We start from the raw sequence: 24,986 nt of genomic DNA, 5'->3' as shown, positions 1-24,986 counted from the left end.
TTATAGATTTTGGGGTGTGGTAAGGTAAATTACCCTTCTCACTTCAACATACCAGGAGGAGATTATATCAATAGGACTTATCACTGGAGATGTTAAACTTGATCAATTGGTCAAGGTGGTATCTGCCAGGTTTCTCTTTCTAGAACAGTGAATCATTAAGTACACATTTAAGGGACAGAGAATTGAGCTCCACCTCTTGGAGAGAGGCACATAAAAGAGTGCAGACAGATGTTAAAACCACCACACAATTAATAAATGTTTGGGAGAGGAAGATACATTGAGGCTATGTACATATCCCATTTCTCCTTAAATTTTCTCCCAGGAAAATGTCCTGTTTTCCCTTTCCCAGTCCTAGAAGCTGTTATTTCTCCTTTTATTAGAGCATGGTATTGAGAAACGATCTGGACATTAGGTATGTTTATCACTACTACTGGGATGTCACTGTATCAAGGCCCCCTCAGTATACACAGCTGTGCAATATGTGCATATGTATTAGCTGACATATCTGTATTTATTCCTGTTATCTATAACACACAGATAGATAACAGGAATAAATACAGATATGTCAGCTAATATATATGTGTGCATACACACACACACACACACACACACACACATACACACAGATAGATAATAGGATGAGATATACATATATATATATATAACCAAATATGAGTCCCCACTGATACCTCTGACTCAGTCAATACAGGGTTCACTCTAACCTTCCTCTTTGCTTATTTTTAACATCTTTCTCTGATAGTGAGAAACCTGGTGTCAAGGAGTGAACACAAAATTCCTATGATGACCCCCATAAAATTCCTATGATGAAACCCTAATCCCCAGGAATTCACACTGTAACCATATTTGAGATAGGGTCTTTAAAGAGGTAATTCCATTAAAATACAGTCATTAGGAAGGTCCCCAATCCAATATGACTGGTGTCCTAAGAAGAGAATATCAATACAGATACATATGGAGGGAAGACAGGTGAAGATACAAGGAGAATATGGTCATCTATAACCCAAGGAGAGGGGAACACAGCCTTCCCTCATGATTCTCAGAAGGAGCCACCCCTGCCAAGTACCTTGATCTCAGACTGGTAGTGACTATAATTAAACAGTTAAATAATCAATATTGCTACATTATTGTTAACCAGAGGCCATACTTTATTCAGATTTTCTTAATTTTAATCTAATGTGTGTGTGTGTGTGTGTGTGTATTTTTTTTTTTCTGTTCCAGTATCTCATCCAGCTTTACACTCTGTATTTAGTCACCATGTCTCCTTATGCGACTCTTAGCTATGGCAGTTTCTTAGACTTCTCTTGTTCTTGATGACTTGATGACTTCATAGTTTTGAGGGTTACAGGTCAGGCATCTTGCAAATGTCCCTCCATTGGGACTTGTCAGACATTTCTCTCATTATGAGGCTGTGGTCACAGGTTCTGAAGAGTAAGACCACAGAGGTAAAGTGCCATTTTCATCACATCATATTAAGAGCACCTACTATCAACATGAATTACCACTGTTGATATTGACCTTGATCACACGGCTGAGGTAGTATCTGTCAGATTTCTTCACTGTAAACTTATTTTTCTCCTCTTTCCACAATGTACTCTTTGGATGTAAGTCACTATGTGTAAACCACACTTAAGAAGTGGAGATTTATATTCCATCTCCTTGAGGGTGCAGTATCTACATGAATTACCTGAAACTTTTCTGCTTGGGAAATTTGTCTATAGTCCTCATTGATTTCTTTATTCAATTATGTATTTACTATACACCCATAAACATTTATTATATATTTTGGATTATGATTATAATATAAAGTTGTTTCATTGCTCAGTTTGTCCCAGCTTTGGTCCCTGGGAGCTCTTCAGTTGGATCTTGTGTCTCTTTGAATGAAATATATGAATTTTGCTTGATTATTTAATTACTCAAAGACGGGTCTCACTCTGTCACCCAGGCTAGAGTGCAGTGGTACAATCATGGCTCATTACAACTTGGAACTTCTGGGCTCAAATGGTCTTTCCACCTCAGCCTCCTGAGTAGCTAGGACTACAGGTGCAGACCACCACACCTGGCTAATTTTTAAATTTTTTGTAGAGAGGCAGTCCCACTATGCTGCCCAGGCTGGTCTCGAACTCCTGATCCAAGCGATCCTCCCATCTTGGCCTCTCTAAGTGCAGGGAGTAGAAACGTGGGCCACCATACCCAGCATTTTTTGATTTTGAAGACTTTCTTATTTTGTGGGAATAAAAAAATTCTCCTCATTCTCTATGTTTCCTGTACCAGCACTAGAATCAGCTATTTCTTCAAGGAGCCCTGTTTTATTTTATTGGAGAATGGTATTAGGAAGCAAGATTTGGGTCCGAAGTATATTCTACATTTTGACCTAACAATCTATCAAAAATACTTTCTTCATGTGAATAAATTTATCATTTTTAGAAGTACATAATACTCTGCCATGTGGATAAACAGTAATATCATCTATTGATGGAAACTTATATTGTTTCTATGTATTTAGGTATTAAGAACAATACTGAGATCAACTTTCTGGTGTCGAAATCATCATATTGTAACTGGTTATTTCCAGAAGATAAATTGCTAGAATGGGAAATAAAGGGTTTAGGGCTCTTGATGCATAGTATGAAAGGGACTTCCAGAGTCCCACCTGCAGAGAATGAATGGAGCGCCCAGCAATGCCATGCACTCTCCAACATCAGGTATCTACTGTCATTGTTACTTTTTAAAATAATTTCCTACTAATGGATAAAACTTTCTTTGTGGTTATCATTTACTCCTAGATGGATGAACAACATCTTAAATTATGTCTTCGCTATTTGAATCCCCTTTTAAAAACGTTTTCTTTGCCCATTTTTTAATTGGTATCCTTTTTAATATATTGATACATAGGAATGCCTGCATATTAGAGAAATTAACTCTTTGTCTATTATGTATTTAACCACCTTTCCCCAATGCGTCATTTATCTCCTACTTTGGTTTATGGACTATTTCTTTTTTAAACAATAACTTTCATATTCCATATTCTATAATTTAAACTAATATACAGTTGTGTTGGTTTTTTGCTTACACCACATTTACATTTTACAATTTTGCTCATGGATTAAAAAATGTGTTTACTTTCACAGTTTTGCATTTTGTGAGCCAATCTAAAAAAAAGCTGATGATGTATTATTGATTCTGACACAGTCATGAAAGCACAGATTATGCATCTATTAAAACTTATATTTTATGACAGGTTTGCCAGGTCTAATTTATGACTCATACATATTTCTGGCTCGGTAGCCACAATTTATCTCCATTTGAATCTTTATGATACAGTACATTTTCTTGCCAGAGTATTTTTTCAAATATCTTGATACATTGTAAAGAAAAACAACAATAAAACCCAGAAAAAAACACACCAAAAATTGATAAATGGAAAATATCATTTTGAAAAACAGTTTCAAATATATATGTATCTCTCTCCACTTTCTTCTTAGGCTAGTTTAATTTTTTTATTTTTTAAAATATTTTAGACTAACTTAATATTTTTACAAATACATGATCATTTTAAGAAATGTACATATTCATGTTGTCATGTTTAATTTGCTTAATATAAGCATGCATACACAAAAATATGAAACTGATGTCACCATCTTCATTATAGTAGCAATAAAATGTAAAACTTCAAATGAAGAGAGAGAAAAAAAATATATATATATATACATATATCCCTAAGAGTACAAAATAGCTAGGATGGTGAGGATCAGGAGGAGGTAATTGGGAATATTCTAGTCATGTTCAGAGACATGGAGGTAGGAAGAGATACATGGTATGTTTAGGAAACAGAAGGAAGGTAAGCAAGGGCCACATCACACAAGTTACCTAGTCTTGTTAAGGATTTGGGTCCTTAACCTGAAAACAGATGGAAAAACATGCAAGTGGCTTGTTGACATTTACTGTCTGACAAGACCCTCTGAGTCATGTGGGGAATGAATTGTAGGGAAGCAAATGTTCCTCAAGTTTATGGTGGTGCTCACCAGTTATCCATGCATTAGATGATGATGGCTTGACCTGAAGTGGTGGGAGCTGTAAATACAGAGAGAAGGGAATAAATCTGGGGTAGGGTTGGAATGCAAAATCAACACCACTTAGCAATGGACTAGGAACATGAAGTGGGGTAAATGGGTAGATGGAGGTGCCTTATCAAGAGATACAAAACACCGAGAGCAGCAATGTGGTAGGAAGATCAGCATTTGGACTTTTTTTGCTTTGCAATCTCTTTGAAATATCCAAGAAGACATACCACTGGTACTCAGAAATTAGACCTGAACTGGGCTCATGAGTGTGTTAACATATAGGTCATAATTAAATCAAAGATTATAGATGGGATTGTTTAGGAAAGGAGTTGTTCTGCCCCTCAGGGAATATCTGACAATATCTTCAGACATTTTTAGTTGACACAATGGGGGCATCTAGTGAAAAAAAGTCCAGGGAAGCTGCTAAACATCCTACACTACTACTAAGACCAGCCCTGACAGCCAAGATTACACAGACCAAAATGTCAGTAGTGCCAAGGCTGAGAAACCCTGGCACAGACTGCAAAAGAAATGTGAGCTTTTAGGAACTTCACCTGAAGTCTTCTTCCCTCCTCCTTCCCTAGCTACTCTGACTCCCTCTTTATCAGCAGTCAGCTCCCTCACCTATGAGGAAAGGACCTGAGAAATAGGGAAATCTAGAAAAGTGATCAAGGTTGGAGTTTAATGAGAAGTGGTGCAAAATTCCATCTGTATGTCCACAAGATATGCATGGCCTGTTGAAAAACAACAGGTTTATGAATATTTTAGGGGAATTTATTAAAAATATTTTCCATACAAACTAAACTCTGAACCAGCATATACAAGACTTCCTTTTGCAATACCAGCGTCTGGCACTGTTTGTTGCTCAAGTTCCTGAAGAGCAGAGACTGAGAGACGAGCAAACACAGAACAGGGGGAAACACCAAGAAAACAAGAGTTTTCAAAAGAAAAAATGAACAACAAACAGTGCTAGGGAAGTAGAAGGCAGGGAATTTGGGGAGGAAAAGAAGAGTGAATGACTTTACATGGAAAAAAGCAAGCCCCACCTACAAATATGTTTCCAAATAACCACTTAGAGTTTGTTATTTGGAATTCTATAAGCAGCTTGCTCCCAGAAACAATGTTATGAGAAGTAAAGTTTAACGAAAAACTACAAAAACTGGTTTGACAGGTATCGGTGGATGTTACAGACCAAGCTATAGAAGACTGGGAGGTTCAGAAGGATTTTTTCTTTAATCAGCTGCCTTTCTCTTTCTCTTGGTAATACGCTTGGCCTCAATTTTTTTAAAGCTCATTTGTTCATCAAATATTTGTTGAATACTTACACAGGTATTTGTTAAGTGTCAGCGTCCCCACTAAATTCTAAGCTCCGTGAGAGCAAGTACAAGTGTACTCTGTGTACTTCTGCATGCTACCATTACCGCCATTAGTGCCTGGCATCCAGAAAATGATAATTGGTTAATGGCTGAATGTTGATCAAATGAACAAATATATTTCTAAAAAACGTTGTTTGTCTACCCTACTGTATTTCAAAAGGGTGGATTTCTATGCAGAGTTGCCATATAAACTTTTTAGAAAGTAGCCTAGTAGTGCAGAGAATGATGTTTTGAGTCAGAGAGGTCATCCATAAATAGGCCAGTTTTGCCTGAAAACCAACACTTGAAGTCAGCCTTATGAAAATACTATATATATATTTATAGTTCTATATTTCCTCCTCTCTTTGGTATTAAAATTTTTCTATTTTTGCCATGGCTATGGTAGTGGTGATGCAAGCATAGCCCAAACTAACAGTTTAAAGTTTAGAAAGAAAACAGCCTATTTCCTTTAATAATAAGAGGAAATCTTCAGGAAAGGCAAGGTTTTGAAATGGATGGAAACCTACTAACAGGATTAATATAGTATCGTAAACAATTTTATGCAAAGAAACTTCCACATTGAACTTCAAAGGGGAAAAGAACTGAGACAGGAAAAATGGGTCAAGTGGGGAGAAATTTTCTGATTAGAAAAAGATAGTCAGTGGAGAGCCTTTTACAGGCCCTGACTCAAGCATGAGGCCTTTGCAACGTGCCTGTCTTATGGCTAAACAGTGCACTTAGACCAAATAATATTAAAAAGCAAAAGTGGCCTCTCTGCCAAAAACAGGCAGGAAGCAATAAGAACTGGGCACCCCCTATGAAGCTATGGCTTTAAGATGTCGATTAAAGAAGACAACAGATAAAAAACTGCAAACACATACTTTAATGAGCCAGTAAATGTGTAGGGATCCAGGACTTTTAAATATTCAAGGTGCTAAATAAAGATATGTCTGAAAACATAAAAGAAAAAAGAGGAAGATCCTGATTAAACAACAACATATAAGATTTAGTCAACAGCACATCTAATTTTACTCTGAAGTTTTTATTTTGTTAAGAGTTGCCTTAAGTTTGTAATCAGTAATTTACAGGTATATTAATAATTTAATATTAATTAAATTATCATGTGTATTTTAATAATTACATACATACATATTCACAAACATAGCATTAAAAAGTGCTCTGTCACACTTAACAATCCACACCTAGAGACCCATGGTTGTTCTAGAAAGCTGCAAGCACAAATGTTCATAACTGGAAACTTACTAAGTCTATAATCAAACTTAATAATGAATGTTTAGGCCAGGCGCAGTGGCTCATATGTGTATTCCTAGCACTTTGAGTGGCCAAGGTGGGCAAACAACTTGATCCCAGAGTCTGAGATCAGCCTGAGCAACATGATGAGACCCCACCTCTACAAAAAAAAAAAAATAAAACATTAGCCAGGTGTGGTGGTGTGCACCTGTAGTCCCAGCTACTTGAGAGGCTGAGGTGGAAGGATCACCTGAGCCCAGTAAGTCAAGGTTGTAGTGAGCCATGATTGCATCACTGCACTCCAGCCTGAGCAAGAGTGAGACCCATCTCAAAAACATAAATAAAAATAAACACATAAATATAATGAAAGTTTAAACTTAATAATTAAAAATAATGAGTGAACAACTATTGAATGCACATTATAAATATAGAGGCTTTACATTTATTTCATCTAGCCCTAACAGCAAATCTATAATAAAGGTAGGTATTATAATTGGACCCATCTTAGAGATGAAGAAAAAGAAGAAATAAAGATGTTAAGTTATCAAGACTACAACTTCAGAGCTAGAATCTGAACTACATATTTGTTTTAAAGTTCTACAGCGTAATGACAAACATAACAATAATGAATTCAAGAGTTTTTTGGACGTGCACTGAACTTCTCACTGCTTAGTTTGATTTCTTATCTCTATTTTCTTCTCAATACTCCTTGTTCTCATATTCTGCATCTACACATTCTACTTGAACAACAAGCATCCATTTCTATGGCTTCAGGTTCACCGCTAAGTTGAAGTTTCCTCACTCTAGATCCAGCCTAGGCAGCCCCCTCTCAGTCCCCACCAAAGAGACATCTTGACTTGGATGTCATTCTGCTACCTGAAACTAAACATGATCAACACTGAACTCAGTACCTCCAGCCCACACCCAAAGTCTACTTTTCTTTGTACGTTTCTTACCTCAGAAAATAACTCTATCTTTCTTTCAGTGCCTACACCAGGAACCTGGGAGTGACCATTCTCCCTTAAGCCCTACAGACAATCACATTACAACTTCTCTTATTTCTACCTCCTGATTAACTCTCCCGTCAGTTGAGTCTTCTCACCTACACCTCCATCGTCAACTTCAGCAGAACTACTGAATAGTCTCCTACCAGCCCTGCTTGGGGCCACATTCTGAACATTTCCCACAATGCTGCCAAAGTGATTTTTCTAAAGAACACATCATGCAATGTACTCATTTATATATTCAGCAATTTTTTTGTTGAATACCTTCTGTGTGGCAGGTACTATTCTGCATAGCAAGAAATACACCAGTTAACAAAAGAGACAAAAAGGGTATCAAAGAAATTTTGTTCTAGTGGAGAGGCACTGACGTAAACAAAATGAGTGTATACGTATGTGTATGTGTAGATGTGTGACGTGTGGGTGCAATATTAGATGGCAATAAAAGCACACTGCCCTCATGCCTCATCTTGCTAGTCCTTCATTCACACACACCCTAGGATTCATCCCTATTGAGCTACTTTTACTTTCCCAAACATGCCATATCCCTATATCCAGGCCTCTCTACATTCCCCTTCTTCTACTTAAAATTCTCTTCCCACTGGCTTTTCACCAGGCTAACCTTTTGTGTGGTAGGTACTACTGCCAGTTTTCCCTGATCCCCCCAGTTCTGATTTTGCTGTCCATCATGAGGCTCCCAAAGCAACTTAACCTTCCCAGAGAGTAGTTAACACATGTTCCGATTATGTGATAGGTATTTGCATTAGTTTGCTCCGGTTGCCATAACAAATAACCACAGCCTGGTGGCTTAAACTCCAGATATTTATCTTCTCACAGTTCTGGAGGCTACAAGCCTAAAATCAAGGGATTGGCAGGCAGGCATGGTTTCTTCTGAGGCCTCTTTCCTCAGTGTGCAGATGAACGCCTTCTCAATATGTCCTCATATGGTCTTCCCTCTATGCATGGATGTTCCTGGTGTTTCTTCGTGTATCTAAATTTCCTCTTCTCCTAAGGACAACAGTCAGACCGAATTAGAAAATACCCTAAAGGCGTCATTTTTAACTTAAGCACCTCTTCAAAGACCCTATCTCCAAATACAGCAACATTCTGAGGTACTAGGGGTTAGGGATTTAACAAATGAATTTTGGGAGTAGGGGCAGAGGACACAATTCAGTCCATAATAATATTCTATAATCGACTCATTATCAATCTTATTTTGCCTATGGCCCTAAACAACCGCCCATTCCCATATTACTTTGAAGAAAATGCAAGATATCATATCGTTCAATCAGTAAATATTCCTTCAACATCTTTAGATAAAGAAAATATATTTTACTCTCTGGATCCAAACAGATGAGATCTACTAAGCTCTCTGATTATTCTCTAACATCTCTTCTGGTTTTTGGACCATTTCAAAAAAGATTCTGCCTTTTTGGAAAATATTTTCCCTTATAATAATCACTAACAAAACAAATGTTTTAAATCTTCAATGTGGTAGATCTTCATTCTACACTCAAAGGATGAAAAAGAAGGTATCTATGGGTGGTTTTAGTTGAGGTTTAATTTTTCTGCATGCTTCTTAGGCTACTGGAAAAGAAACTGTGTGTGTGTGTGTGTGTGTGTGTGTGTGTGTGTGTGTGAGAGAGAGAGAGAGAGAGAGAATATGTGTGTGTGTGTGTGTGTGTGAAATATTATTACTAAAATGAGACTAACAGATTTTCAAGGTTCATTTTGAGAATCCACACATGTCACTCCATGCATCATCAGTGAGACCCAAGAAGCCAGGCTATTTTCTTTTTTCATTATGGATGCCCTTTACAGATCTCCTCATCTCCTAACAGCTGTCATGGCAACATTCTCCTCTGTCAGATGAGAAAGCAGCAAGGCTCGTCCTCTTAATGCATGAATGAACCACAGAGGCTTCTGAATAACAGAATTCCCCAGAGTTTGCATGGCACCATTGCAAAATGCAGTTTTGCAGTTTCTGCCAGACAGTCTGTTTTCAAAGTGATGCCTTCTCCATACTGACACTTCATACTGTGACGATAAAATGAGTAGATGAAAGAGGTGGTCATTCTTTACTTTCCATTGGTATCTCTATGTATTTTGTCCTTAAAAGCAGGTTGTAAAACGGCAATGAATAACATGGGTGCTGAAGAATATGTGGACTATATAGGATTCTAACAACTAAATGACACATTCATTCTTGCATATATTTATAAGAAAAAATTTAAAAAAATGCTGTATTCCAGAAATAAACTGAATAGCATAAATACCAAAAGTTTTATTCAGCAGAAACTCTTGAAACTGGAATAAATGGTTTGGCTAAGAATTCTACAAATGAACACAAGTAGGTATACTTACATTGATTTTTCTAAAATAAAATGTATTTTCAGCACAGTTTTAGATTTATAGAAAAATTACAAAGATAGTATAGTTAGTTCCCATAGCCCCAGAGAGTTTCCCCTATTGCTACACATTCTAAGTGCACATTTGCTACAACTAAAGGAGCAATATCGATACATCATTATTAACAACAAAGTCCATACTTTAGTTAATTTTCTTCATTTTACCTAGTATTATTTTCTGTTCCAGGACCCCATCCAAGGAAACACATTTCATTAGCTATCATGTTTCCTTAGGGTCCTCTTGGCTCTAACAATTTCTGAGGTTTCCCTTGGTTTTGATGACCTTAACAACTTTGAGGAATATTCATTTTTGTAAAATGCCATCAGTTAAGATTTGTCTGATATTTTTCTCATGATGAGATTGGAGTTAGGTATTTTGGGAAGGAAGACCACAGAAGTAAAGTATTATCTTTATCACATCATACATAACAGCAATAGTATTTATCACTGCTGATGTCAGTCTTGATCATCTAGGAAATGTATTCATAACTACTAGAAGAAACTACTGTGAGTAAATACCATAAAATTACTTTCTTCCCCTTCTCCACACCATATTCTGAAACAAAATCACTATGCATAACCTCTCCACTTTCTTGAGGGTGAAGTATCAGCATTAATTGTTTGGAATTCTATAGGGGAGACTGCCTCTTCTCCTCCATACATTTATTTTTTGTATAGATATACCACAATTTGTTTATTCATTTACCTACTGAAAGATATTTTTGGCTGGGTGCGGAGGCTCATGCCTGTAATCCCAGCACTTTGGGAGGCCGAGGCAGGCAGATCACTTGAGGTCAGGAGTTCAAGACCAGCCTGGCCAATATGGTAAAACCCCATCTCTACTAAAAATACAAAAATTAGCCGGGTGTGGTGGTGTATGTCTGTAGTCCCAGCTACTTGGGAAGCTGGGGCAGGAGAATCACTTGAACCCAGGAGGCAGAGGTTGCAGTGAGCTGAGATTGTGCCATTGCACTCCAGGCTGGGTGTCACAGTGAGGCTCTGCCTCAAAAAGAAAGATATTGTTGTTTCATTATTTCTTCTTTTCTAATATAAGCATTTAGTGCTATAAGTTGTTCTCTAAGTATTGCTTTCCTTGCATTCCACAGTTTTGTTTTTATTTTGCTTTTAATTGACAAATAATAAATGTACATATTTATGTGGTACCATGTGATGTTTTGATGCATGTACATATTGTCTAATAATAAAACCAGAGTAATCAGCATAGTCATTACCTCAAATGTGTGTCATTTCTTTGTGTTGAGGACTTCCAAAACCTTCTAGCTACTTCAAAATATATGCAACATGTTATTGTTAACTCTAGTCACCCTACTAAGCAATAGAACATTAGAACTTATTTTAGATGAAGTTTTAAATACTAAAATTATTTTAAGAAAATAAGCACAGCCATTTAAGTAGGTTATTCACAGTTACACTGCTACTGCTAGTATACGGAGAAACAGGAGTTAAACTTACAATTTTTTATAAGTTACATTTTGAATTTTATTTTATTCAAAAAAAATTTTTAAGTGACTGGGTCTCACTATGTTGTTCAGGCTAGACTCAAACTCCTGGGCTCAAGAAGTCTTCCTGCCTCAGCCTCCTGAGTAGCTGGGACTACAGGCTATTCGAAATATTCTTCAATGTATCTTGTAACTCCTTCAGTACATGCATTATTGGGAAGGGTGTTGTTTAATCTGTAAATATTTTGGGATTTTCCAAATATCTTTCTGTTACTGATGTATAGTTTAATTTCATTGCAGTCTGAGTACATGCTTTGTATAATTTCTATTCTTTTAAATTTGTTAAGGTATGTTTTATGGCCAAGGATGTGATCTATCTTGGCAAATTTCCATGCAAGTTTGAGAATGTGGATTCTGCTACTGTTGGATGGAGTGTTTTATAAATGTCAATTAGATCAAGCTGACTGATTAAGCTATTCAAGTCAACTATGTCCTTACTGATTTTCTGCTAGCTTGATCTATCAACCAGTGAAAGAAGGGTGTTGAAGTCTGCAGCTACAATAGTGAATTTGTCCTTTTAAAATTGGGTCTCTTCGCAGGTCCATCGGTTTTTGCCTCATGTATTCTGATTCTCTGCTGTTTGGTGCATATGTTTTTAGGACTGTTATGTCTTCCTGGAGAACTGACACTTTTATTATTCTTAATGTCCCTATTTCTCCATGATAATTTCTCTTGTACCAAAGTCTGCTATGTTTAAAATTAAGATAGTGACTCCAGCGTTCTTTTGACTGGTGTTAACATGGTGTTTCATTCTCCATCCCTTTACTCTTAACCTGCCGCTTTATATTTAAAGGGGGCTTCTTGTAGACAATAAGGACTTGACTGCGACTCTAGGTCTCCTAAATATTATATATTTCTTATTTTGCCTGCTCCTAATTGTCCCCCTCTTGTTCTTCTTTCTCCTGTTTTAATTTAGCATTTTATATAACACTGTATCTCTTCTCTGAGCATCTCAATTATACTTCTTTTAATTTTTTTAGTGGCGGTACTCGAGTTTCTAATATGCATTTTTAAACTAATCTAAGTTCAATTTCAACTAATATTATACCATTTCATGTGTAGTGCAGTTAGCTTATAAAAGAGTATTTCCAATTCCTCCCTCCAATCTCTTATGACATTGTTGTCATTCATTTCACTTAACCATACCCTATAATTATCTAATACACTATTACATTTAATAGTTTAAACAAAGTTTTGTTTTAGCTTAATTAATGAAAAAAGCAAAAGATTTTATTTTACCTTACTTTATTCCTTCTCTGATGTTCTTCTTTCCTTAACGTTGATCTAAGTTCCTGAACTATCATTATCCTTTTCTCTGAAGAATTTCTTTTAACATTTTATAAAGAGTAGATATGCCATGCAAGTTATAAATTCCTTCAGTTTTGCTTATGTGAGAAAGTCTTTATTTATTTCTCCTGCATGCTTGAATGTAACTATTATGGATTTACAATTCAAGGTTGGTGAGGGTTTATTTTTCTTTCAACTCTTTAAGTATTTTACTTCACTTGCATAGTTTATGATGAGAAGTCCACTGTAATTGTTATTCTTGTTTCTCTATAGGTAAGGTGATTCCCCCAACCCCAGGGCTTCTTTCAAGACTTTCTTTTCATATTCTGAAGTGGAATGTCATACATCTAATGACAGATTTTGTGGAATTTATTCTACTTTGTGTTCTCTGGGCTTCCTGGATCTGAATTTAAGTTAGATGTCTGCCATTAATTTTGGAAAGTTATCAGTTATTATTACTTCAAATATTTCTTTTGTTCCATTCTCTTACTTTCCTTCTGATCTTCCAATTACCTATAAATGTACGTTTCACCTTTTAAAATTGTGCCAAAGTTCTTGCATCTTCTGTTCTTTTTTTGTTGTTGTTTTAATTTCTTTTTTTTTTTTTTTTTTTTTTTTTTTTTTTTTTTTTNTTTTTTGAGACACAGTCTAACTCTGTCAAGCAGGCTGGAGTGCAGTGGCACATTAATAGCTAATTGCAGCCTCAACCTCCCAGGCTCAAGTGACCTTACCAATCCTCCCACCTTAGCCTTTAGCCTCTCAAGTAGCTGGGACCACAGGCATATGCCACCATGCCTGGCTAATTTTTTAAATTTTTTTGTAGAAACCGGGTCTCACTATGCCCAGGCTGGTCTAGAACTCTTGGGCTCAAGCAATTCTCCTGCCCCAGCCTCCCAAAATGCTGAGATCACAAGCGTAAGCCACCATGTCTGGCTCTTTTTTTTTTTTTTTTTTTTTTTCCATTATCTTTTATCTCTGCATTTCAGTTTGGGAAGTTTCTATTGACCTATCTCCAAAGAAGATCACTGAGACTTTTAAAAATCATGTTAAGTCTTCTGAGAGACCCTTCAAAGGCCTTCTTCATTTTTGTTACTGTGTTTCTAATTTCTAGCTTTTCCTTTTGATCTTTTCTTAGATCTTCCATCGCTCTGCTTACATCATCCCTCTGTTACTGTATGTTATCCGCTTTTTCTATTAGAGCCCTTAACATATGAATCATAGCTACTGAAATTCCCTGTGTGATAATTCCAAAATCTGCATCACATCTAAGTCTGATTCTGATGCTTGCTTTGTATCTACAGACTGTGTTTTTCCTTGCCTGTTAGCATGCTTTGTTGAGACAGGATCTCACCCTGTTGCCCAGGCTGAAATGCAATGATGTGGTCACAGCTCACTGTAGCCTTGACTTCCTGGGCTCAAGTGATCCTCCCACCTCAGCCGAAGTAGCTGGGACTACAGGCATGCACCACCACAGCAGGCTAATTTTTGTAGAGATGGAGTTTCACCATGTTGCCCAGGCTGGTCTTGAACTCTTGGGCTCAAGGGATCTGTCCACTCAAATTGCCAAAGTGCTAGGATTACAGGCATGAGCCACGCACCCAGCCTCATCTGTGTAATATTCTGTTGAAAGCTAGACATGATGTAACAGATAACAGGAAATGAGGAAAAGGACTTCAGTTTGAGATTTATCTAAGATTGGACTGTATATACTGTTTGATACAGATGTGGCTATCAGAGGCTTCAAGGTCTTCTAGTGTTTTTGTTTTTTGTTTTTTTCATCTCTCCTGTTGTCTTTGGGTTTTCCTAAAACCCCCTCCTTGGCCAGTGTCTACATCTTGCAGCTCTTTCTGCTGTAATCCACTGTTATTATAAGGAGCCCTGTTGCTGGGTACTAAAGAGCAGGGAAGGCAAGCATTCCATTTTCTTAGGATTGCAACTCAATCTTTTGGTAGGCCTATGCTGCTGTACTGCGACCTTTACAAAATGTTTCTTAGCCTTTTCCTCCTCCCTTAGTTGACACAGAACCCTAGAGGGGCCTTGAGTTAGAGAAATATCTTCTCCCCAGATGGGATAAGACTCTGGTAAAGCCCTTTTCCTTGGAGAGTCGGTCTTTATTATAGAGAACATTTTGGGTGCACTTCACAGTCATTACTTTTTCCTTCCCCTTGCCAGAGCCAGGATAGGACCTATCTTGGCTCTTTGCTATGAAAACCTGATGAGGTTTCAGGAGGTAAAATCCATGTATGTGTGAGGCCCTCTCTAAAACTCCTGTGTCTGTAAGTTCCACTCTCAAGCTAGTCAATACTTAGCCTCCAAAAATTCATTAAAATTACTATTTAAATGGCCCTTCTGGTCTATGGTTCCAGTTGCTTCTGCTATAGGTAAACAGATCTTCGCTGTGACTCTCTGAATTTACTTACTTCTTCAGATTTTGGAGTGGCAAGCAATTTTCCCTGAGATTGCTGATAGGTCCAGGAAAACTTACCAAGTTTTAATTTGCTCAGGTTTGGAAGGGAGTGAGGACTCTCAAGCTCTTTACATGCTGAAGTGCCTTACTTTGTTTTTTTTTCATATTCCTACTTTTAATACTTATTTTATAGAAACAGAAATGTTTGCTTAGAAAACTATTTATTGAGAATTCATGATGAGCTTAGTGTAATAGCACATGTTCTGGAAGAGAGAAACTAATTCACTCATTCAACAAATATTTGTTGAGTACCTATTATGATGCTAAGACATGTGCTAGAGAGTAACTGGATAGTAAGGTATGGTGACAAAGAAAGCTATAGTCCCTGCCCTCGGAGAACTTATATTCTAGTGAGTGAGACAGAAAAAGGATATACGCATGAAAATAGTAAGTACAATCTTTAAGAAGCTCATCACAGTGATAAGATAAAATATAATAATCAGAGAGAGTATAAATGTTTGCATACATTGTAATAAGGTAGTTTAGCAAAGAGAAGAGATGGTATGGGCTTGAATATTCTGGGACTTGAACAGAAGTTAGAAAATAAGTAGAATTAAATTTATAAAGAAATATCATTTTGATAAAGGGCACAGCAACAGCAAAGACTCAGCGGCAGGAATGAGAATAATGTGTTTCAATACAGCCAATTCAGCTTGGCTGAAGTGTAGTTTTCATTGCAGAAGAGTGGGAGAAAATAAGTGGAAAAGCTGGCGAATGCTAGAAGCAGAAATGTGTTGTTCAACAAGAACTGTGAGGACCTTGTTGTTAAAACATTAGTCAGTGGGTGGAATGGGAAAAGTACTAAAGTAGGATTCATGAGGACACCTAGCATTTGCCATTAACCAGTTATGGGCGTTTGGGCAAAATTGCCCGACTCTGAATCTGTATCTTCATCTGTAGTAAAAGAAATGTTGAATTGCTGAGTCTCCTTCCTACTTTAATACTCTACGATTCTGGGTAGGAAACTCTTCTATATCACTCCAAAAAGTAGGAATCCAGTCTCTGTCTCAGACCTTCAAATGACAGAAAGCTTACTATTCTTTAAGGCAGCTGGTTCAACTGCACAGACACTGAACAGCTAAAATTAATAGAATAGTTTTGTTAGAAATGACCTGAAATCTGCCTTGCCATAATTCACTCTGTTGAAAGTTTAAAACTTTGGAGCAGCTCTGTCCAACAGAGCTTCCTACAAGGCTAAACAGTCAGTCCAATTCAGCAGTCATGCGATCACTGAGCACTTGAAATGTGGCTACTATTGAGTACAGAGCTAATTTTTTAAATTTAATTTTCATTTAAATAGTCACATGTGACCATGGCTATCGTGCTGGACTGCCTAGCTCTAAAACAACCCCAAATAAACTTCTTTCCACATAACAGCTCTTCAGATGTGTGACAGTTCATTAATGGCCGGTCCTCAAGCTTTTATTTCTCTAGTTCGTCACAGTGAGATGCTCTAACTATTGTTCACATGGTGTATTTTCCAGCCCCATGTTCTTACCGATGCATTCTAATTCACGCACACTCAGCTAAGGTCCAAAGATGCTTTCCAGAAACCATGAAACCCCTAAACTTACATGCAAATCTGTTGTGTATATGTGCACATTATTTAGAGAAGAGCTTTCATAGTTGCCTTCAGATTCTCAAAGAAATTCCTGACCTCTAAAAGGGGCCTGCGGTGAGAGGAGAAGATGAAAGAAAAATGGGATACAATGGCAGTATTAATGCTAGCCGTGAAATGTAACATAACAAATGAAAAGGCTGAGATGAAAGCAGACCTTAGGAACCCTAGTGCCTAGGCTTGTTTCTATTTCAATACCACCTGTGTATTTTCACACAAGAGTTGCTTCAATGTCTTTTTAAAACACTGCCACCATTTTTTTTCTATGAACAAGGTAATATGTAATTTTTATAAATCTATGTCATGTAAAACTGTCATTTTCAGTAGAACCATCGTTGAAAAGTATTTTTAAAATATTAAAAACATTCCTTAATACAAAAAAAAAAAAAAACCCACACTATGTAGGTTATTCAGGGATTTGGGGTAGGTTTTCTTCTTTAACTTTTTTCTCCTTTGACATGACAGTGGTTTTTTTTTTTCTTTTGAAGGAAAATGCACTTCAAAACCCCTCTTTTAGTCTGTTAAAGCCATTTGTAATTCCCCTGGTTCAGATTCTACCGCCTCCATATAGGTGGGTGTATTTTGAAAAGATTTTTGAATTCTGAATAAATTCATCTTCTTAAATCAAAAGACCTATGGAATATCAAAAAATTCTGACCTTTATTGGCTTAAATCAAAGCATCACAGTTCTGCCAGTGTTTATCCTATTTTTCAAGAACTCTGGGAAAGAATTCTGTTACCTCAAATGGTCATTCATTCCAATGCCATCCAGTAAAAGACCACATATAACATGACCTAAAAGTAATTTTGTAGATACCATATTGCCTTTTCCAACAGTACGTAGCAAGTAAAAGTGCATCAATTATTTGATGGGTGTGGCTTCTCTTTACTCTCATACTAATGTAATCCAAGCATTAAAATTATATAAGAAGACCCTTTGGTATACTGAATATTGAACTCTTACAGTCTTCCTACATTACACAGTTTGAAGGCATTTTTTCTTTTTCTGTTCATTTCTTTCTCTCTCTTTTTATAACAATATTAAACTAGCAACTGCAATGGCTACAATTTAAAAATTCTAAAAAAAAAAATAACAGAAAAAGAGTATTTCCATCTTGACATTAATTAGCACAAATTTGTAAAGCTACTTCTTAATAACAATTGACTAGAAGACAAAGTATGAAAGATATGAATCTGTGTCCTTGCAATTAGGTCTTTTTGTGTAAACTTTAGAACATTTGTTTTTGTCTTTCCAGTTTTGAAGAAATAAGTTGGCATGATCCATAATCAAAAGTCCCTTTAAGTCATTTTCCCCATCATGAATGGCAGGACCTAGAGTCAGTCTTACCAGGGGTGGCCTTAAGAACTATATTGTGACTGCCCTGGAATCCCCAAACAGATGTAGGTATAAGGATTAAAGACCAATGAATCTGGTCCCTCTCACTACCAATAGCATTGCCTCCCTGGTCCATATCCCCCTCATCTCCCAACAGGTCATTAGGACACCTGCTAACCCATCTTCCTGTTCACCCTTGACCTCTTCTATTCCTAACCCAGTCGCCAGGGTGGGGGGGATACTTTAAAAACATGTCAGATCATATAACTCCTTAACGTAGTCCAAATGATTCCTAACTCACTCAAAGGATGAGCTAAAACCTCTACTATGGCTCATAAAGCTGCCTAAATTCCTTCGGGCCTTTTTTGAAAGACAGAGTCTCACCTTGTCACTCAGGTTGGAGTACAGTGGCATGATCTCAGTCACTGCAGCCTCCGTGCCCCAGGCTCAAATGATTCTCCTGCCTCAGTCTCCCAATCAGTTGGGATTACAGGAACCTGCCACCACACTCAGCTAATTTTGTATTTTTAGTAGAGACAAGGTTTCACGATGTTGGCCAGGCGGGTCTTGAACTACTGACCTCAGGTGATCTGCCCGTCTTGGCCTCCCAAAGTGCTGGGATTACAGGTGTGAGCCACCGCACCTGGCAGGGTTTTTACTTAAATGTTACTTTCTCCATGAAGTGATTCACCTAAAATCTCAACTCCCACTCCATACACACACATATTTCTTACCTCCTCACTTACTGTATTGTTTCTCCTTGTAATTACAAGTATCCAACATGTGATAATAGACTTCACTTATTTATTTTGTTAACTTATTTATTGAATATCTTATCCAACTAAAATGTAAGCTTCATGAAGGCAGAGATTTCAACATCTAGAACACTGCCTAGCATTCACTACGTAATTGGTATATAAATTGAATAAACCCAGGTCCATAAAAAAGTTGAAGTGAAAGGATGAAGTAAAAATGATAATAATTTTGACATTGTCTAAACTAAAATTCTCATTTAAACATAGATATTGCTCTCTGGAATTTTTAATATAATGTGGAAATAAAATGCTCATTATAAAAAGTCAAAATGAAGTCTTAGCAAGGTGTCTGGCATACAGTAAGTGTTCAACAAATGTTTGCTATTATTGATTTTTAGCATATTTTCCTTATGATAAATTCTTAAAAATATCCTAGTCATAGACAGAGGCACATACATTAAGTGCCTAATTAAGTTTAATTTTCAGGGTCCCTCATTTGCTAAATCTTCTTCCAACATATAAAAGGAGTCCTCAAAATGTGTTCCGCGTTTTTGTAAAATTTGTAAAAATAAAATATTTTAACTGGATCTCTTATGACTGCTGTTGCCATCCATTGCAATTTTCCTCTCATCAAACTTCCCCTTACATTGAATGTACTGGAGGAGCCATGGGCATTTTTGGAATCTGGTGGGTCAAACTGACTTTGGAATTATACTTTATTCTGGTTTAGTGGCTATTTTATATGGATTTGAGGTCATTTCCAGGGATAGGTATTGATAGCTGTTCCAGACTAGAAATGTCCAGGAATATTCCTACTGCCCCTCATTCCATCTCACCCTGCAAGGCCAGAGGTCACATCACAATGAGAATACCTCTTGCCAAGCCTGGCACCAGAAATACATGAGTAGTGAAGGAGAAACAGGACATAAAATGTATAGAGCCATGAGCTAGTCTGTAGAAAATTCTTTCAATCATTAGGTAAACAAAGGGTTCAGTTTTCATCAGTGGCTAGACTAAATGAAAGCTCTCTTCTGTCAGAAACATAATCAATAATGCAGCATATGCAATTAGAAATGCAACAAACCTGTGGCAGTGCTACAAATAGCAAACAAGTGTGCGTGTGATAATTTTCAGGTTTTAAGAACTATTAACAATAAAAAACAGATTTCCATCCACCATGCTAGAAGACTTATCTTTCCTGTCTCTTTGTAAAAAATAGCACAAAATCATTGTCATATGAAAAGGCAATCAAAGAGTAACCAAAATAATACAAGAAATAAAATAGAGGCATGTCAGAAAATTACTAAAAATGTGAAAAACGTAATACATGCATTCTGTTCAAGGGCAAAATACAAAGACCAGTTAGGAGAGTATTTCCATGATCCAAGAGAGACATGATGGAGGTCTGGACCAGGGCACGAGCAGCAGAGGTAGCAAGAAGTTGAGAATGTGTTTTGGTCTTTAGCAGTCAACAACGAACATAGATCAATGATGCACTCTGAGGCAGTCAGAGCACAGCTATTAAGAGCCATGTCCTGGAGCCAGACTGATTCAAGTTTGCCTCAGAGAGATGGATTTTGTAATGCTTATAGTATTTACCAATTTCATAAAAATTTGTTGTGATGTTTTTCTCACTTAAACTAAATATTTAATGTCATATCTAATTTTGTATTTATAACTTTGGAATCCTTTTTTAAAAGAACTCTCTCCCTTCTCCAGTTGCATAGACTTAGGCTCCACAAACCCTGTATCTGCCTTTGGTCAGACAGTATGTGCATTTTGAATTTTGATATATGCTGCTTAATTTCCCATTGGAAAGATTATGCCCATTGACACTCCTGATTTCCTTCAAACTTAACCAACATTAGCTATTATCAGTTTTTCTCAATTTGGCCAATTTGATAGATGAAATTTTAATTTGTGATTCTTTGATTATCAGTGATGCTTAACATATTTTCACATGTGTATTAGTGATTTATATATTTCTCCTCATAGACTGTCCAATCCAGCCCTTTGTCATTTTTCTATTAGAAAGCTAGTCTTTATTATATGACTGACATACAAACAAATGCAAAATGTATCAAATATTTTTACTGTTACTGTGTGTGTATTTACACCATTTATCTTGCACATATATTTTCATTTAAACATTTTGCCTCTAAATGCCTTGTTTCTAAAGAGTAGGTTCATGCATGACAAGAAATGTGACATGTATACCATATCATACCACTGGCAAAGAATGAAAGTATTTTAAATCAGTGATATTTAAAGCAAAATCTACACTCCTTATCCAAAATCATCACTACCACTACTTCTACAGTGTGAACAGCTGTGTCCATTTAACCAACAATTGAATCTAAATACAAAGGTTGAATAAGTATGATGTGTCTGGCCAAAAGAATATCTCATCATCTTGACTCTGAATGACTATCTGAATACTTGTGCCTTCTAATGTCATTATGTCTACTTATCGCCACTCTTCTGAACTCTTTTTTTACTACCTTAATATTCTCTTTTTCATCCAATCTTTGGATTCCTAAAACTCACATACACGAATTCAAATTTATAAACTGCCAAGCTAATGATTAAGCTTGAGAAACAAATTCTGTGTTCTGAACTGAATATAAACTGTATCCAATTCTCGTCCCTGATGAGGGCTTTGAACACACTTATATGATTGAAAATACAATTTCAGAAACAGAAGCAGGTTGCTAATTACAAGGAACATCAATGGATAGCTCCCAGAGAAAGATTCATCAATTCTGGTGTAATTATGAAAGTATATATATATAAACATTAGCATTCCCAAATCTGCCATGATTAAGTTTAGGTCAAACTTTCAAAAAGATACATCATAAGCCTCCTAAATTTACATTTTTTAGGATAAAATTATTATAAAGAATGCCCATTAAATTCTATAACATATCCTTTTAACTTCTTTAAAATGTAACATAAAGGTCACAGAAAAGTGTACAAATGATTAGATGAAGAGTTTAATGAATACACCCAAGTTATGAGTCTCTAGATTAGGAACTGGCACAGTACCAGAACCTGGCAGACCCCATGGTGCCCCTTCTGAGTGTTCACCTCTCCCTGAAGGACACCACAATTCTGACTTTTAACACCATAGATTAGTTTTACCCATTTTTAAGTTTATATAAATGGGAATCATACAACACATGCTTTTTTGTATCTGGCTTCTTTTTCTCATTGTTATGTTGTTGCATGTAAGAATAATAGCCAATTTAAGACATAACACCCAAGTTTTATATCACTAAAGAATGTCTTCTTTTTATTACTACAGTCAGTTCTACAGCTGAGCATTTTTGCAAGGGGGGAGGGAGTGTCTTGCTCTTTCACCCAGGCTAGAGTGCAGTGGCACAATCATAGCTTACCATGGTCTTGAACTCCTAGGTTCAAGTGATCCGCCCACCTCAGCCTCTCGAGTAGCTAGGACTACACGTGCACACTACCATACTGGCTATTTTTTTTTTCATTTTTATTTTTTATAGAGATGGAATCTGGCTATGTTGCCCAGAGTGATCTCAAACTCTTAAGCTCAAGCGAAGCTCCTGCCTCGGCCTTCAAATGTGCTAGGATTACAGGCCGAAACTATCATACCTGGCTGGGCTCTTCTTTTCATAAAGTTTTCCATTTTAGACTTCAAATCCAAACCCAGAAACTATGTCAACAAGAATTAATAAATAGACTCAACCCTGGGAATTTTTAAGATTACTTTTTGATATATAAAGTGCATATTCACACACAGAAGCAAGGAACTATTTTTTATTATACTAAAAAAATTAAAAAGCACTACTCAAGAATACTTTTGAAAGTGTGATTTAAAAGCACTTCTACAGAGATGAACTGTAAGTGGTTTGAATCATAAACCAAAATAAAAAGCACATACATCAAATCGAACACATGTAACTTTGATTTACCTATTTTTGACCATGTAATTTGAAATGACCACTCTCTCTCCCTGCTCAGCCTCTGTCTTATATGTTAACATCTCAAGTCTCCTCAAACTGCCCATATTTTTCCCAAGGAGGAAATGCTACTGCATAGCTGACAGGGCCCAGGCATCAGGCTTTGCATTCCTTTCTCTCATTGGTCTCCGATTAGCTGTCTTCTATTTTGTCCCGAACATTAAATGTTACTAGATTTCAGCCAAAAAAAAAAAGAAGCGTTAGCTTCAAAAGGTAAGACAAAAAGTAGATAAAAATAACTAATGAGGGAAAAAAACTATTTTAAAAAATACTACATTTCCACCAGATTGGTCATTTTTCTCTTGTGCAATGACATTTCATTTTCTTTCACTTGATCTGACTTCTAACCAAGTTCCTTCTTAAATTACAGGGAGCTAAGCCTTTAAAAAATTTATCTGCAGGTTTCAGGATCCATGGGGACAAATGGCAAAGTGGTAGACCGTGACACAGCCTCAGCCCAAGCCCACAGAAGCCGGCCAAGCTTTAGGCCTCCAGCGGCATGCCTCAGTCTCTGTGCTAGGTCAGTAGCTTTACACCATCTGGGTTCCTCCCCCAGGATATATGATTTACTGAACCCGCTGGGATCCCATGTGTGACTCTTCTAAAGAATTAAACAGAAAATACACTTTTCTTCCTGTATAGCAATAAATACCAAACATTTTGATCCCCATGACCTCATTTGAGGATTTATATAATATCCCCAAGCTACAAAACTTCTCATCTTAAAAAAAAAAAAAAAAAGAGCCACCTGTCATCTTGCAGGTACAATTACCACTAGATAATTCTGAAATTACTTTGCTCTTATATGAATTCACATGTTTTGGCAAGACAAAAAAAACTCAGTGAGTAAACGCAGCAGTGAAAATGAGTTGGCTACCCTAGTTTATAGAATACCCCATATAAGCCACCATGAAAAAGTCAGAGCACTACAGCTGCTGTCTTCAAGAACCAATCAAAACACCTCTCAAGCCCTCCGAGGGCTCCAAACCTCAGGGTTTTATTGTTGTTGCGGTGGTGGTGGTGGTGGTGGTTCATATTACGGCCATGAACTCATACAGAACAAACCTCAGTTTTGAGAGACACTGTGTTATGGGTTAAACTGTATCCCACAGAAAGATGTATATCTGTATCTATGATGTAAATGTGACTTTATTTGGAAATACAGTCTTTGCAGATGTAATCAAGTTAAGATGAAGTCACTAGTAAACCCTAATCCAACATGACGGCTGTCCTTACAAGAGGAAAATGACATATGACATATGAAAACACACACACAGGGAGAATGCCATGTGATGAGAGGCAGGAACTGCTGAGATGCAGCTGTAAGCCAAGGACAACCAGGGATGGATGGCCAACCTTAGAAGCTAGGAAGAGGCAAGGGAGGACTCTACCTAGAGTCTCAGAAGGAACCTGGCCCTGCTATCACCTTGAATTTGGACTTCTAGCCTCCAGAACTGAAGGAGAATAAATGGTCTGTTGTTTTAGGTCACCCAACTTGTATAGCCCTAGGAAGAAAATACACACTAGGATGTTTATATTAGGAGAATGCCAGTGAGGCTTCTAAGCACCCCTCTTTTGTAAGACTTCAGACTGCCAGATCAGAAGACTCAACAATCTGGTACCACTCACTAAGTCTATTCAATTCTCAGTTATCTATGAGGACATGAAATGCTATAAACAGTTAATCTCTTTGCCTCTGAAAAAGTATTTTGTACGTCCATCTGAATGTAAGTGACTGGCATTCTGGAAATTTACCACACTTCACACAATAATGATAGCTTACACATATTGAGAGCTCACCACTCACCAGATGCTCCTTTAAGAATTCATATGTATTACCCCATTTAATTCTTACAAGTCTGTGAAATAAAATATTATCCTTATTATATAAATGAAAAAACAGACAAGAAGAAACTA

The sequence above is a fragment of the Cebus imitator genome, unplaced genomic scaffold (assembly GCF_001604975.1).
Source record: "Cebus imitator isolate Cc_AM_T3 unplaced genomic scaffold, Cebus_imitator-1.0 Scaffold467, whole genome shotgun sequence".
Taxonomy (NCBI): domain Eukaryota; kingdom Metazoa; phylum Chordata; class Mammalia; order Primates; family Cebidae; genus Cebus; species Cebus imitator.
This window is presented reverse-complemented; position numbering follows the sequence as displayed.